General features: G+C 37.5%; 1 pseudogene; it reads left to right on the top strand.

The window, feature by feature from the left end:
• The first annotated feature begins 6865 nt into the window (after positions 1-6865).
• Positions 6866-9927, top strand: LOC104320861 (NAD(P) transhydrogenase, mitochondrial-like; annotated as a pseudogene).
• The last annotated feature ends 6469 nt before the right edge of the window (positions 9928-16396 follow it).

Here is a 16396-nt window from a genome sequence, read left to right as displayed (position 1 = left end):
GTGGTAAGTCAGGGTTGCTAACATATCATGTTGCTTTCCAATTGAATGAAAGGCTAAAAATTCAACTTTTCAGGATCCTTGGTGAATCATTGTATACCTTTTGTTACCAAGAAACTACTTCTGACATTAATTAGAAGTAGAAATAGAGCCAATATGGTATAGGTTAGGGACTCAACACAGGACCAATTGAAATTAACATAGACTGTTCTCAAAAGCTTTTGGATCGGGGCCTGTATATACTGCATAATTCCAGATGTCATTATCTCTATTGAAATATATGAAATGGAAAATGAATCATATAGCAAGGTTTTGATTATGTTGAATAATATTTTTCCTCATAAACAAGATTATTATGCTCTTTGTATTAACTGCCTTTAAAAGTAATGATGGAATGAAAAAAAGAATAATGCAAATGATGACAGAAAATGATACATATAGCACACCTTTTCAAGGGTTCATTACCTTCAAAGCTCCTGTTCAAGATAAATGAGTAATAGTAGAAATGTCTATTAGTTCAAGGAAACCAATTTTTGGTGGTACAGAAAGTTGATTTTAAAGGAAGAAAAAAGAGAAGGAAGTCTGTTTCATTTTGGTGAACCATTCCATAACCAGGCTTTGTACAGCATCTGAAAGACCTTCTTTACTGCCTCCTCCCAGGGTCACTGGCTTAAAGTGTTTTGTCCAAAGTATCATCCTTGTTTGAAGATCTGTTTTCTTTGATTCATGTTGGGCAATTTGTATACAAGTTTTAAAGTTTTTATTAAAAACTTCCTAAAACGATAATCCAACTGAAAATTAAACTCCTGTGATCTCCAAGAGTAAGATTGTGATATCTTTCTACATTGGGCTTTGTCTTGATTGGAGAAATTCAAACTGTACATTGATTTGCTCAGAGCTTACTTGGATATATTTAACAAAACATTGTGCAAGTGATGACAAAATATGTCTCCAAGTAAAATATCATATTATCTTGGATTAATGAAATGATCTAGTCTTTTCCTAAAGAGGGAAAAACATTTCCTTAAACCACCAACACATATGGTCAAAGAGACTAGTACTGGGAGCAATAATATTTTCTCCCAAGGAAGTATTGTTGAACTCTTTGTGTGGTCTGCATCTTTTAACAATGTTCAGATGCTACACTGTGGTCTGTATTCCTACTAAAGCAGTAAAGGTTGTGAGAAGTCACTGGGGAATTTACAACATATTTAATTTTGTTTTTTTGATGAACTATTTCTCCATATTTGCCCAAGTGGAATATTTTTTATTTAAGAAATTTAGCTTAGCAGTCCCATATCCATCTGCTGGATCCTGGGGTCCCCACTTCATCCTCAGGTTGACAAAGATTCAATTATTCCAAAATTAGTTTTCTGGCAAAAACAATGTATACAAGTTATGCATGCAAAAGCATGTGCAGGAAATGCCTTCCGCTGCCATGGGTGTCAGTGACACAACTTCGGTTGAAGTAGGGTTTGGGTTCTACGCCTGTTTTTATTTTATGACTAATAAAAAGTGCTTTTTTATTCTTCCGAGTGCATACTTTTTTTTTTTATAGATTTGGCAGGTATTTTAGGACTGACGCTTGTTTCTCCTATTCCTTCCTTTAGTCAAATAGTGACCAGATTTGTTCTTGCTTGGAATAGTGGTTGGCACACTAGCCAGGGAGTCACACCTGGCCTCCATTTGCCTCTCATACCAGAAACTGTATTTATTATTGCTAAGCGTACTATCTGCTGCTTTCTTCTCTTGTATGCTTCATTACGACAGATTGGAGTCCAATTTCATTAGGAGGGACCTACAGGAAGTCAAAACCAGGTTAATGACCTACCCAAAGTGAATTACAAATGAGATTAGTATTTATGAGTTCCTGCCTCAAAACTTTTACTCCAGGCACTGAACATTCATGCACAGAAATTTTACTGGCAACCAAAGGATTGTATAATGATCATTGCTTGTAAATATAGGAATGCCAACATAAGCATGAGCTTTATGTTTATACCCACTGTTTCTACAGTACATATACATATTTCCGTGAGCGGTAAGATGACCAAAGAAGAAAATGTTTAACAGAATTAATGGGAATAGTGAGAAGACGTGATGAGAAAACTTTGATGTCACCTCAGGTATGTGTGTCTATATCCTTTGCTTTTTCATCTGCATAGGACCAGCTTCTTTCTGCATGGGCTTGTCCAAAAAGGAAGATGTCTCCAAAAAAGGAGGATGGTTCTTCAGTTGTTGAAATGACTAGGTTAAATTTTCCAAAGATCATTGATACACAAGTAGCTAGGTTACCTTGCCTAACTGAGATACTATCAACATCCTTACTGAGTCAACTGTCAATTTCTTGGAGTAGAGCATTTTGCAGAGCAGACTTTTCTTGATGTTTTCAGCTTTAAATTTCCCTTTCAGATGGGAAAAGTATTTAAAAATTGGATTCTGTTCTAAGCAAACCTGAATGCAAGTGGACCTCAGTTTGGCTCTAGAAACATTTTAATTAAATTTAAATTTTTATAGAACTTTAGAAATAAGAACCTGCTCTTTTAATAAACTGCTTATGTACAGTTTTGTGAAAGTTGTCTAATTGTTTTGGTAGTAGAAATCAGTTGTCACTATTCAAGACCTTTGCTCTGAAAAAACATTTTCTAGGATAATTGACCAATTTTTTCCAAACAGCATATCTATCTCTGATGTTCAGTACATGAGACTGAGTACTCAGGTGTGGAAAACTTCAGATTACAGAAGTATCTGAGTCAGCAAGTTAGTGTTCAGAAGCAAACCTGTAACAAAAATGTTTGCGCAGATGCACACAGTGGAGAGGGATAGATTGTTAAGATAAATTGATTCAAAGGGCTCATTGTAAATAGCCACAATCAAAACATACTTTCATATTTTAGTTTGATCACACTTGCACTGAGACTACCCCTCCACAGACAGGATTTTCTGCTGGAAACCTGTCTTAGAATCATAGAATGGTTTTGGTTGGAAGGCATCTTTAAAGGTCATCTAGTCCAACCCCCCCTGCCATGGGCAGGGACATCTTCAACTAGATCAGGTTGCTCAGAGCCCCATCCAACCTGATCTTGAATGTTTCCAGGGATGGGGCATCTACCACCTCTCTGAGCAACCTGTTCCAGTGTTTCAGCACCCTCATTGTTAAAAAAAAAAAAAAAAAAGTCTTCCTTCTGTCTAGTCCAAATCTACCCTCTTTTAGTCAAAAGCATTACCCCTTGTCCTATCACTACAAGCCCTGCTAAAAAGTCTGTTCCCAACTTTCTTGTAAGCCCCCTTTAAGTACTGGAAGGCTGCTATAAGGTCTGCCTGGAGCCTTGTCTTCTCCAGCTGAACAGCCCCAACTCTCTCAGCCTTTTCTCACAGGAGAGGTGTTCTGTCCCACTGATCATTTTTGTGGCCTCCTCTGGACTCACTCCAACAGGTCCATGTCTGTCCTGTGCTGAGGGCTCCAGAGCTGAATGCCGCGTTCCAGGTGGGGTCTTACCAGGTCAGAGTAAAGGGGCAAAATCACCTCCCATGCTTCTTTTTATGCAGCCCAGGATATGGTTGGCTTTCTGGGCTGTGAGTGCACATTGCTGGCTCATGTCGTTTTTCATCCACCAGTATCCCCAAGTCCTCCTCTGCAGGGCTGCTCTCGATCCCTTCATCCTCCTAGCCTGTATTGATGCTGGGGGTTGCCCTGACCTAGGTGCAGGACCTTGTGCTGGGGCATCTGTTTATCAGTTGTTTCAATTAGTGGGTTTGTCATGCTGATTAGGACCTCATAGTAATTTGTCTGCGGGTATAGATGTAGCAGATCTCATAAGGTATCTAGCCAGGTTCTGAGTAGTAATCTGTGGTCAACCAGTGATGTGATAAAGGTGGAAAAGAGACATTAGAATCACGATTCAACTTTTTCAGTGATTTAAGACAAGAACCTTCATGCTAGCATTTTTCTAAAATACTCCCCAAAACCATGTATATAGACAAAGTCTGCATTGATAGGAAAGAAAGATGTGTTTAGATTTTTTTTTTTTTTTTTTTTTTTTTTTAGGAACTGGGAAACCTATGGAATAAATAGTTTACAACAGAAGGGTGGGTTCTATCTAATGGAAGATGAAAGGCTATTGGCACTTACTAAAAAGATTACAGAGTAGTTTTTAAAATGCAAGATCAGGAAAAGCAGATAAATCAGATAATCTAGAATAAAGTTCTGTAAGTCTCAAGGAAAAACAAAGGTAGAATTTGATAAAATTAGTTTTAAAAAATAGCATAAACATTCAACACAAAGTCCCTTCTAAGTAGAAAATTAAAAAACTAAGCAAACATACCATATATAGTACCATAACCATGCTGGAAGTTTAGGAAATAAGATGGATAAGGAAGGCTTGACTTTGAGAGAGAATAAGGAATCCATTTAAAAAGGGTGCAGATAGTTAATAAAATTGAAAATGCTCCTACTAAAAGGAAAACAAGGTAAAGTCTGACACCACATGGGAACTGAATTTGCTGCAGAACGCAAAATGACAGTGTCCTGGTTTCAGCTGGGATAGAGTTAACTGTTTTCCTAGTAGCTGGTACAGTGCTATGTTTTGAGTTCAGTATGCAAGAATGTTGATAACACTGATGTTTTCAGTTGTTGCTCAGTAGTGTTTAGTCTAAAGTCAAGGATTTTTCAGCTTCTCATGCCCAGCCAGCGAGAAAGCTGGAGGGGCACAAGAAGTTGGCACGGGACAGAGCCAGGGCAGCTGACCCAAAATGGCCAACAGGGTATTCCATACCATGGGACGTCACATCCAGTATAGGAACTGGGAGGTGGGGGCTGGGGAATCGCTGCTCAGGGACTAACTGGGTGTCGATCGGTGGGTCGTGAGCAATTGCACTGCGCATCATTTGTACATTCCAATCCTTTTATTATTGCTGTTGTCATTTTACTAGTGTTATCATTATCATTATTAGTTTCTTCTTTTCTGTTCTATTAAACTGTTCTTATCTCAACCCATGAGTTTTACTTCTTTTCCTGATTTTCTCCCCCATCCTGCTGGGTGGGGGGGAGTGAGTGAACGGCTGTGTGGTGCTTAGTTGCTGCCTGGGGTTAAACCACGACAGACAGTTATACCAGTTTTAACAAAGGAATGTGCAGAAAAAGAAAGTGTACTCATGGGAGTTTTTACTTGCTAATTCTTACAGGTAGAATTTATATTTCTGAAAAGGTGCTTTCTTAATTACACAGAATGCTGGATATGTTCAAATGACCTACTCCAGAACATGATTATTTCTGCCTTCTCCCTAAAGCAGTGTTTATAAGCAGTAACCTCTCTATGCCATTGGACATAATATTGAACAGGTTACTCAACATTAAGTTGTCTTCTGTTCAATAGTTAAGTAATCCAAAACTAGGAGAGTGGTCTTGGCTAGCAAAGCTAGTCATATGAGCAAGCAGAGAGACTGATTCTGCCCAAAATATTAATGCTACAAGTGGCAAGGAATGAGGGATATGTGCAGAATCAGACCCTCCAGGAAAACCATTCACTTATATGGGCAAATATTTGCCATCTCTCTTCATTAGACCATGGAATCTGTTATCCCTAGGGCCAGGGAAACAATTTTATAATCTTTTGTTTCCTTATTTGAGCATATTCCTTTGACTGTGCTATGTTTCATTCAAGAGAAAACAGCTTTGCATTTCCAGTTGTCTAATGTTCAGTCAGTTACAAAGCAGCAACACATTCTTCAAAGAACTTAATTCATTTGCAGAAGTACCAATTCGTATTTAGTTTAGAGTGTGAGTGCATCAGAAGAGAGACCATATTTCCTCTTATTTGCTATTTTTTAATCCACCTCCAGATGTATGTTGTTCAAAACTTATTAAAACTGAACTATTTATTAGAGGTAGAATCTAATTGGCAATTATCTTTACTAAAGACAGAGAAAGGAAGTATTTAGAGAAGAAAATAATCTGATAGTAATCAGACCTGAACTGGTTCTCTTACCTGCCCTTAAGGCTTCCTACATCCTAGAAAAGAGTTCAGCACTAAATCTGGAAGAAATGAGGTGTTGGATTTCATTAATTCTTTAAAGTTTTTCAAACAATACCATTATTGGGGAGAAATCTGATGGATGTCCTGGAACCTATCAGAAGGTTACATGGCAGTCAATATACATAGTAACAAAGCTTATTGTCCAAATGATTTTTTCACAGTTAGTTTTACATTGGAACCCCATTCTTTGAAATTATATTGTATAACCATACTAGAACAGCTTATATGTGTATTAAAAGAATAAAGTAAAACATTTCCCTCTGTGCTATAATACATGGAAGGAATGGATTGATAAAATCTTAAAAGTAATAAATGTTTCAAAGACTGAGAAAGCCTGGACTGAACAGGAAGTAGTAGTAGATATTTTCAGTTTATATTCTGCATACAAATAAAGGAGACCCTAATTCTTACACTTAGATTTTGACCTGATTAATTGTGAGGACCAGGTTAATAATTAGATAAACACTGGATGAAAATTATATGCTGCATTGTTGCTTCTTAGAGATAAGGTGTAAAATCACTGAAGCTAATTTTTTTTTTCCAGTTGTCTTACAAATGAGTACTTGAGAAGTGTTCTGGAAAGTTTGTTATGTTGCTTCGTGCTTCTTGTTACATTGCATCTTTTCCACGGGCCATAGTACAAGCCGGATCAGCAGAGTCATACAGCTATTCTGTTTAACCCCAAATCTCCTCAGGATAGAGTATCTATAAACTTGCTCCATCTCAGCATTGTTAATATCCTTATATGACAGTTTCCCTTCTGTCAGACTTAAGTCTTTGGATTTAGACTTCTGAAAAGCCCATAAATATTTCTTGAAGATACCAGCCAACACATGGTCTTTGGCCTTTCCGAATGTTCTAAGAATGTTGTCGAATGGCTGTATTTGTCTGTTAGTTATGATCTGAGCATCATGGATTTTTCTGACTATATTATTTTGGATCATACTTTCAACTCATTCAGTGATGCAGGTTAAAAGACAATTTATTTAAAATTAAGTCACCATGTGCTCTAAATATCAGAAGGAAGACCACATGTTTACTAAATGAGGTCATGTAGGAATTTCAGAGCATTTTTATATCAAAACTTCTAAAATAAAAATAAGAGAATCAGAACTTCATATTTAACTTGATAAAATATACTACTTTTACCCATAAAGAATATAATGGTTGAAACAGTTTTAAATTTGTCCAGTGCAGGGCAAATCCAGCAAAGGTGTAATATCTTTTAGCTTGAACTAATGCGATAAGTATTTTTCTCTTGGGACAGAGTATTAAGAAATAAGCCTGAAAACAATAAAGAATAAGGCAGTAATTGAGGCATTGTAGACTAATATTAGAAAACAATACGTCAGTGTTGATGATAATTGAAAACATGTACTCATATATATGTCAATGGATCCTGGAACCGAGTTGCTGGTATGCTAATGAGTTTCATCGTTGCTTGGTGGACTGGTGTCAAAGAAATACAGAAACCAGAAAATGTGAAGGGAGGAATGTGTAGAAGTCTTATAATAAAAAATGGATATTCACTTGCATTAATAAACAAAGAAGAAATCTTTCTCATCTTTAAAGATAAACTATTGGTTCTCAGTCCTCCTGGAGGTTTTAAAAGCCTTTCAATGCCTTTATATTCCTTTACAAACAGTAAAGCTTGAAGTATAGCAATGTGTATGCAGAAGTGCTGGCAGGGTTGTCTGGTCAGAACACTTCTGGATTTGGGAGTGCCCTTGGTGTGATTGGGGTATCAGAGGTTTAGGAGCAAGCAGCAGTAGGAGCACCGAAATCCTCACCAGAAGTGCTTGCACAGATGTCTATACCATGGCTCTGGGTGGCACAATGGGTATGTACAATTCTTATACAGTATATGTGCTCAATTCACAGCATCCTTGTTAAGTGTTATTAATTAATTTACTATTCTTGGAGAGGATAGGAAAATATATTATGAAAGTATATGAATTCCTAAAGGTGGCACTCTTAACTAAGGGGGAAGTATAAGTTGGGGTGAAAGATCTTAATTGCTGATAAAAAGTTTAAGTTTTGTCAAAGCCAAATGTTGTTCTGAAATGAAAAATTGATGTTGCAAAAAGCACTGAAATCATTACTTGTTTTTAGAACTTCCCATTTATTTTCTCAACTGAAACAATATTTTTATTATGAATCTACCAACTGCCTCAGTTGATATGAATTAGAATTTATTAATTTGCAGGAAAAGAAATATTTGAAAAATTTAATTTAGTTTTAATGCTGATTCTCTAAGGAAGATTTTGTATCTGATACTATGGAGGCCAATAGAAATTCTCAAAGGCTGAGGTTGAAACTTGGTGAAAGAAGAGGGGAAGGTATTACTACTTTGCCAGTTTGTCACTTAAATTCTGGCAGTCTTCTAATGCATCCAGAGCCATTTTGCCTGCCTTGATTTTCTGTAGGCAAAATGTGTTTGGAAACTGGTGAGTGCATCCACACAACTCTCTCCCGTACATAAGAAACAGTGGCTTCAAAAGAGCTGTTCTGGCTCTGTTTCTTACAAGCTGTCGTCCGAAAATGTTCTAGCAATGTATTTTTGGAAAATACTTAAATTAGGTTAAAATTTCCTATAACTATTATATTTCTCTTTCATTGTACAAAAAGGAAAACAACATTAAAAAGTAAACAGCCTTTTCTTGCTCAATTGGTCTGTTTATGCTTTCAGTATGAAACACAATATAATATTTTATTTTGGATCTAAATAATTTAATTTTGCAGGTCTTACCATTGCAAAATAAATTGAAATCTCTGACTTTCTTCAGCTCGTAGCTGCATTTCATAGTCTAGTTGGTTTGGCAGCAGCAGCTCTTGCATGTATTGCCGAGTATGTGACTGAATATCCATACCTTGATGTTCACACTTCTGCCAAGGTTCTCAAAATTGTGGCATATCTGGGCACTATATTGGGGTGTACTTTTGCAGTGCTGCTTTAGTGACTTATGCAAAACCGCTGGGTACTCTTTACTTTAGCCTGTGATATGAAATTTAGGATGAAGTTCACTACAGCCCCCCCCTCCCCCCCTTTTTTCTTCTCAGAATACAGTTGAATCCTAGGAGGACTTGGGGGCTAATTCTTTTAGCTCCTTTGTGAGGGGAAGGATATAGCTTTATACAACTTAGCTTAACCAATTTGGTAGGACTGGAACACAAGGAGGAGGAGGTTAGTAACTTTGGCTTTAGTGTTGATTAGGGGAGATGTTGATGTTGGTCTCAAGGATTTCTTTTGCTGGATTTGCTAGAGCGTATGTTTGACTAGGAGTCTAACTTAGATTCTATAGAGCATTACTCCTGAGATTCTGATGTGAACAGCTAGTGGCTAGAGGAATTGTAGTAAGAGATCTTTTAGGTCCCTATGTATCAATTTATTTCCTACTGCGATGATATACAGCTATGGAAGCTTTGTACTCTGAATAATTACTGTGTCCTATTTGCTACTACAAAGCAATCATATATCAAACTGCTTTTGTTTTCCCATAATTAAAAAGGCTGAAATAGGAGGAGTCACAGATTATGACAGGAGCTGGAGCACTTCGATTTCTGAGAATTCCTTCCAAAAAATTCCTGGTTTTGTCTTGTATCTGCAATAGGTGGCTCTTTCTTCCAGCTAAACTGATTTCTAAGGAGACCAGTGTCTTTGGTGTTTTTGTTCTGTATCTGTAGCCTGTCTTAATTTCCAGTGCTTTAGCATTAAAAATATTTTAGTGCTAAAGACACTATAGCATTAGAGTAGCCATGCTTCCTTCCAGGTTTGCTGAACTCGGCACCATTTGTACTTGGGCACCAGTAGTTGAATGCTGGCTTGCTTACAGCATCCATGACTAGGATGATAATTTTTGCATCAGATCCAAGCTACACCCCTGGATTAGTGTGAAGTCTTGGTGTTACCGGACTCTCCTCAATTATGGTAATGGTATCAAGAGAGCAATTCTTGAACCGCTTCATTGCAAATAAATGTAAGGTTTTTGCACGCACATCCAGGACTTGCTGAATGCTAGCCACAATGCAGTCTTGCATGTTAGCTGAAAAATTTGGCATAAATTATGAGGAATCAACAAAGTATACTGCAGAATGCTTATCTAGCCCTACAGAAATTCCGTAACAAGTCTGCAAGACCCTGCAGGATCACACAAACCACACTGCAGAGATCCAAAACTTTTTAGCCAGCAGCAGTGGTGTAAAATAAGCTGTGGATGTTTATCTAGTCAGATATATATGTAATCCTAGCCATTGCTGTAACTGTGGACTAGTTTTGGAAAGAAATAAGAGTAAGGGTCTTTTCCTGCAAAATAACAAATTATTTCAGCTCCTATTATGCCTGTATAATTTTGCAGCAAAAATTCTAAAGGCATATCTGCTTACATGACCAAACCAAATAATGATCATAGGTAACAATCTTCTGCTAACTGGGTGCTTGAATGAGCTTTTATTTGCTTTTGTTTAACTTATTAAATATTTTAGGAATTATATCATTTCTTGAAATATTAATTTAATTTTTCTTTTCCTTATGTGGTGTTTACTAAATTGCAGGGACTGACACTGACATACCAGTTACTCTGGCTGAGCCTTGTGTGCAGAAGGATTTCTTCTTGACAAGAGCCTTGACAATTGTGGGTGCCTAGATTTGGTTCCTCTGGATGAAGCTATCCTGTCACATGTTGTGTGTGTGGTAAGGAAATACCACTAGTTTGTCCCCTTTTCTGTGTGAAATAACAGTAGGGCATCTACTTTAGAAACTTTTAGCAGTAAGATGTTGCAGGAGATTGGATGACTGGACTGGGTCCCTGACAGAATTTTGCTCATAATGGTAGTAAATAATGAAAAGTTACGACAACTGGATAGATGTCACCTTAAATGTCAAGGATAGTCAAGAAATCGGAATATGTCTGGGTTGCACAATGTGGAGCTGTATAGAGATATCCAGCCAGCTGCAAACAGTATATATGTGCTAGGAGAGCCCTTCCTCATTTTTACCCTTCCTTTTAGTAGCTCCTTTACCCATAGCTCAAGCACTTCCATGTGGCACTTCACTGAAGAGTGTAACATGCTAACGCTTCAATGCTGGCTGGTCACAGGCACGATGGACTGGGCATTGACTGGCACTCACGTGTCAGCATGGGGATTAAACTAATGGCCTTCAGAGAGCTGATTCCTTCAGATCAGAGTGGTGGTCTTGTACTATAAGAGAACTTGCATAGCTTTGCCTGAGTTCTAGTGGTTCTGTATGTTAACAGTTCCTAGTACACTAAACCTGGCAGTTGAACTTTAAAATCAATTAGGAAAAGCAATAACAGCAATGTGATTTACTCTTAAAACCAACAATGTAAGGTAACATTTTATGAAATGCTGAATGGCCTTCACTGAAGGATCTCACCCAGCAGCTGACTTTAAGGAAATGGGAAATGTGCTGTTTCATAACAAGCAAGATGGGAGTTGTTATTTAAACAAAGAACATCTTTGTTTTGCTAGGAAAAAATGTTAAGGTAGTTTAGGGAAGAGAAGAAAAAATGTTTAAAAATGGCTGGAAAACAAGGTTTTCTCAAAGGCATATCTGAAAATCTGTTTGAAATGTGTGATTTTTATGCCAAGTGGGATGCTGAAGCTTTCAAAAAAAAAAAAAAAAGCAATGCAATACTGAACTGTTGAACCATTGCCATATCAGCTTCACAGCTTGTTAAAGTAAACTTTAATGAGCTGAAGAATAACGCAGTCTGCCTTCCCAAACAAACTACATGGGAATTTACAGCAAATGAACTATTTATTTTGGGATTCTTTTAATGGACTTGGAACTGTTGTTTTGACCAATATGCTCATTTAATATGTTCATATTTAGGCCATGATCAGACCTTTGCCAAATGTCATTTTTGGGTGGATATGGCACAGCATCTACAACAGGAAGGAAACCTATGGAATTTGTTGGAACTTGCACTGAAGCTGGATTAGACCAAGCTATTGAAATGATAAAGGAGTCTAATTCTATCATTACCCCGGGTGAGAGTTCGGATATTTGTTGTTGAATTACTCAATAGTAGGCTTTTCAAACTACCTTGAGTCTTGCATAACATTCTGCATATTTCACTGTTCACTGTCACTTGAATCATGTCAAACTCTTGTTTCCATTTCTTCTGAATCTATCCAATTCATGCTTGTTACCCAAACATTAAAATTGTTAAATACCTCTTCTCTCCTTATATGTCACCTGTCTCACTGATGTTAGCAGTCATTCCTGCCTGGGCTTTGCCCATAAATACAGATCTCTACAATCATTAGTCAACTTCATGCCCAATCATCTGTGTTCCTATGTATATGCTATGCTTCCTCAGAAGCTGGAGTGTCCTGAGCTTTCCAACAGAGTGCCATTTTACTTCACTTTGAAATCTGTTCTGAAAGTCAAAGCCTGCTGAGTCATTTACTTGCAGACTACCTGAGTGCACACTATTAAAACATTGCCCACCTTCACCTTGACAAGTCTACTCTTCTGTCTTTGATGCTAGCTTTCATCCCTGATTTTAAGTGTTTCAGGGCACAGATTTTGTTTTCTTGTCTTTTGCAGATTAGTGCTAAGTATTAACTGTTATTTTAGTAATGTACGAATATGCAAGAGACTTGAAAATTTGCACTATAGACATTAAAAATACAATATAAGCTAATAAGGAGGTTATAACAAATGTTTGGTCACAAAATACAAGGCTGTATTACTCCTTTCCTATGTTTGCAGTGAAACCTTTTGTTCAGATGTATTAAAAAAGTACGTTTTTGGGACTCAGTGCCTACTTGTCACCAGTAAACCCATTTAATAGTGTCCTGGATGTATGTGACATTAGTGAAAGCTGAATGCTCCCTGATGTATTGAATTACAACCGTAATTAACGTTATAGTTCTAATGAAAGATGTTGATTAACCAGAAGTATCACAGTTGATAATACATCTTGGCAGTACTACAGTCCTCATCCTTTTGTAATGGTACAGCATAGGCCAAAAGGGTTCACCAAGGTCCTAGACCTAAGACTACACTAATCTTAATTTCATCACGTTTATGCCACTTGTCATATCCTGGAATTTTGAGGCTTTACTATTGATGTATATTTCAGCTATGATGTCAGTCAGACCTGCTCTTTATGATTAGACCTTAATGAACAACGCCTCACTTTATATCTGTGAACTCTGCTGGGAGTTTTTCTCATCTTAAAAAAATAATGAAGGCCTCTAGCACAGAGCTGGGGACAGTGGAAATACAAAGAATTTGGGCACAAACCTTAAATGGATTTTTTTTTTTTTTTTTTAACCTTTGAATGGTACTGGATTATAGCAAAGAAAAATGAGGTAAGTCACTGAAGTTACTTCACTGGGCCTCCCTCTTCATGTTAATTCTAATAAAATCCCTTGCTCTTCCTAAAAATGGGTAACCCAGCACTGCCAAGATTTATGCAGGGTAATCAGCTATTCAGTCTGAGATTTCTCTGAGAATAGCAAGCTTTGGCCAACATTCATTTTCAATTTGCAACAATAACAAAAAAGTTTGTGTCATGATATTTTAGGAGAGTTTCATTCTGTAGGATAACTATACATGGAAAATATTAACGGAGATCAGGAAACATTCAGTTTTCACACATCCTATCTACAGGACAGCACAGCCACTGAACTGAAATGTGCTAGCTAATCATTCTTTCATTATAACAAATTGCAAAAAGTTACAGTATTTTATGAATGCATGTGAACAAAAGACTATGGTTCCAAATATCTAGGAGAAGATCCTTAAATAAAATAGGTTTTATGCACTGGATTGCCTGAAGCTATTGAGCACTTGCTACATAGCTGGTTGATCTGTTTTGCACCTCTGCTGAAACCTGAGGTAAGGCCTAGGTCTTCTCCCCCACTAAGTTACAAGTGTTAGAAGCACTATATATACCTACAGTTGTAATCAAGCAGACTTCTCCAGCTGACCCAAGAATACAGTTGGCTTCTTTCAGATGCAGCTGCGTGCAGTCCTTAGCCAAATGGATGGGTCATCATGATGAGGGGCCTCTGAAAGGAGAGGGATATGGAAAAAAAGAAAGAGAACTGCCAAAGTGCCTCCCCCAGCAAAGCAGGCTGCTGTAGAGGGTAATGTTAAGTCCTGTTGTTTTTGTATAGTCACATTAAAAAATCCAACAGAAAACACTCAAAGTCCTAGAAATTTGTTATTAGTCAAGATGTTTATATACTCTTCCCCTGAAGGTTAAAGAAATTATTTTTAAAAGGGTCAGAGGCTTTATTTGCAATAAAATAGTGAATTCCAAGTAGAATGCTGCAGTGTTAAAAACACACACACACACAAAAAAATCAATGTTCAGGGTGTTAATGATTTGTGGTTTTAATTTTCACTCACTTAATTGTCTCTTTTGGATTTTTTTTTCTGTATAAGTCCTAAGTTTGTGAGGATGGCAAATCTTTCCTAATATATTCCACATTGCCTAAGTGAGGAAGGCCGTAACAGCTGTGATCATTTCTCTGGAGATGCATATGATCTGTAGCATCAGAAAAAAAGGCAAAAATGGGTCTATACTGCATCTAGGCCTTCTCCCCTCCTTCTGAGGCTGCCAACTATTAAACCAGAGATTACGTAGGCCACTGACAGGTGGGGACCTGGTAATTTCAACAGCACCTTTTCAGATCTTTGTATCACCTTGCACTGGCCATATTTCTTTCAAATAACAGTTCTTCACTGCTTTATCTGTTTTAGAGCTGCTTTGCTTCACTGGACCCAGCTTAATGGATGGGAGTCAAACGATATGATTTTGTTCCAAGCAAATATGCAGGCGATAGCTCATAAAGGAAGGTTTATGAGCTAAATTTAGTACCATGGGATCTTGAATTTACTGTCTCTGAGAAGACTCCATGTCAAATGTTTTCAGCTGACAATCTTAAAAAGTTTCTGATTCACTGTCCATCCTATAAACTCAGTCTGGAAAGGCAAGATGATGTATCTACTTTTCATAAATGTCTGAATTAAGTGTAGCTTCACTGCTGTAAATGAGGCTAATCTGCTTGCATTGTTTTATCTGGTGTTCTAAGTTTGTCGATGTTATATTTGCATGCATTTTAGGAACTTAGCAAGGAAAACAGACATTTCTGTGTTAGACTCCTTTTATTCCCCTCTTTACTCGAAATAGACCTACTGCTGTCTTACACCTGGAGGCTTTTCTCCATGTAACAGTACACTAAATTCCTTTGGCTCGTGCATCTCAGTCACTTGGAGGGCTCTTGCAGAAGATGATAGAAAAATGGTACAGCTGGAACATCCTTGCCCTCTCTGGTTGCCAGGCTCCTGGGAGGCATAGCCAGCCCTGTGGTTAGAAAGGAAAAAAAAAAAAGGAAGGAATTGGTAGGCACACGGGTAAGTGTTTGGCAGAGGATCACTGCTGCTTTTGTAGATATCACGTTTCACAAACCCATTAAAGAGTTACTTGAAGGATTCGAATGAGCATGAGGGTAAGGGTGATCTAGGTGATACTGCTGGTGCTACAGCTCTAAACTAAGCCCCATTTATCAGCAGAAATATTCTAGAAACACACCATTCATGAGCACTGTGGCTAGAGGTTTTAGGAATTATTAGCAATTTTTAGAGCTGTGTTCTACCATCTTAACCCAAGCTGTGGAATCTCTTGGACTACTAAAATGTTAATTCCTGGACATACAATGGATTGTGTGTAAATGGAGTGCTTCTTGAATGCAGAACCATGGAGCTGAGGAACTGAACAGAATAGAGATTGTAGATTTAGACCGTGAGTAGTGTTGAAATAAACCACATGCTATAATATAATGGATGTCAGCCTCAGATTCCACATATGCGCTCTATTTAGCGACCTCACAAGGGCCTTGCATAAGACTGCCTCTTAAATCTTAGGAGTATTTATTTTCATGATATCTTACTCAGAGAATGCACGAAATTTTTTTAATAGTTTTCATTAGCACATGTAACTGCCAAGATTCGATTCTAGGTTTGAACACCAACAGATGGACCTAATTTTTTCATTCAGATGAAACAACAAACTGTCGTCGTTTATTGTATACTTGATTAATGCGCTTTGGTGTTGTCTTGATAACTTGAAGCAGTGGCTTTTCCTTTCATAATAACACATTTTGTAATATATTTCCTTTTTGTCTCAGATACAGACTTGGCTCTGGTTATTGGTGCAAATGACACAGTAAACTCAACAGCACAGGAAGATCCCAATTCTATTATCACTAGCATGCCAATATTGGAACACTGGAAAGCAAAAAAGGTACTAAAAACCAATGACAGAGTTCAGTACAGTGTTAGTTATGATATGTTAATTTCTCACTAGAAAAGTGCTGACATG

Source organism: Haliaeetus albicilla, chromosome 12 (genome assembly GCF_947461875.1).
Source record: "Haliaeetus albicilla chromosome 12, bHalAlb1.1, whole genome shotgun sequence".
Classification (NCBI taxonomy): Eukaryota; Metazoa; Chordata; class Aves; order Accipitriformes; family Accipitridae; genus Haliaeetus; species Haliaeetus albicilla.
This window is presented reverse-complemented; position numbering and strand designations above follow the sequence as displayed.